This window comes from Amphimedon queenslandica, unplaced genomic scaffold (genome assembly GCF_000090795.2).
Source record: "Amphimedon queenslandica unplaced genomic scaffold, v1.1 AMPQUscaffold_11289, whole genome shotgun sequence".
NCBI lineage: Eukaryota > Metazoa > Porifera > Demospongiae > Haplosclerida > Niphatidae > Amphimedon > Amphimedon queenslandica.
The window spans coordinates 1-862 of NW_003548468.1; positions in this window are offsets into that span (position 1 = coordinate 1).

Genomic DNA, 862 nt, shown 5'->3' on the forward strand with positions numbered 1-862 from the left:
AGTGATGTTAACAGTTTCAATAGTATCAGTTGGATAATCAGTTTGTGTTAACATCAGATTAGTAACAGATAAAGGAACTAAAAATAATTTTAAAATAAAATATTAATTTCTAAACTTACCATTGGGTGTAAGCATTCTTGTTAACTGAGGTTCTATAAACCTATTACCAGTATCAGAAATATATATACCATATGAATATTCTGTATCATTAAGTTGAGATATAGGTAGGAGAATACTAGTAATTGAACGATCAAAAATTCGTTCTAAAGTATTAGGATTATTTGGACTTGTAGTTAATAATCGATACTCCTCAAAACAAGGATGGGTTGATATTGGCCAGGAGATGTTAACATAAGTAGGAGTGACATCAAATCCATTAATTTCAGAACGAGCAGGAACACCTACAAAATAGACATGCTTACCTTAAATAAGACAAATCTATTCAACATACCTGGTACCATTATATGACAACTGACTGTTGTATCAACAGTACACTGAATGGTGTAATTATCAATAGCCTCATAAGGATTAAATGTCATATTAGACCTCATAGGACCAGCACTAGAAGTGAGGATAGCACTAAAAGAATTATTAATAAAATTTATTCTTGAAGCTTCACCAACAGCTGTCTGCCCTTCATCATATGTAGCTGATTGAACTATATTATTATTATTGTCATGTATCCTCCATCTTAAAGTATCATCAGAAGCAGCAGTATCTCCACTACACACAAGTAGAGTTTGTACATTTATACAAAAATCAGTAGTGCTACACCCAGTCAACTGTGTTGAACCTGGATTTAAACTTATAAAATAATACAAACGTACTGCAACTTACCATTAACTAATAATATGAGACAAAG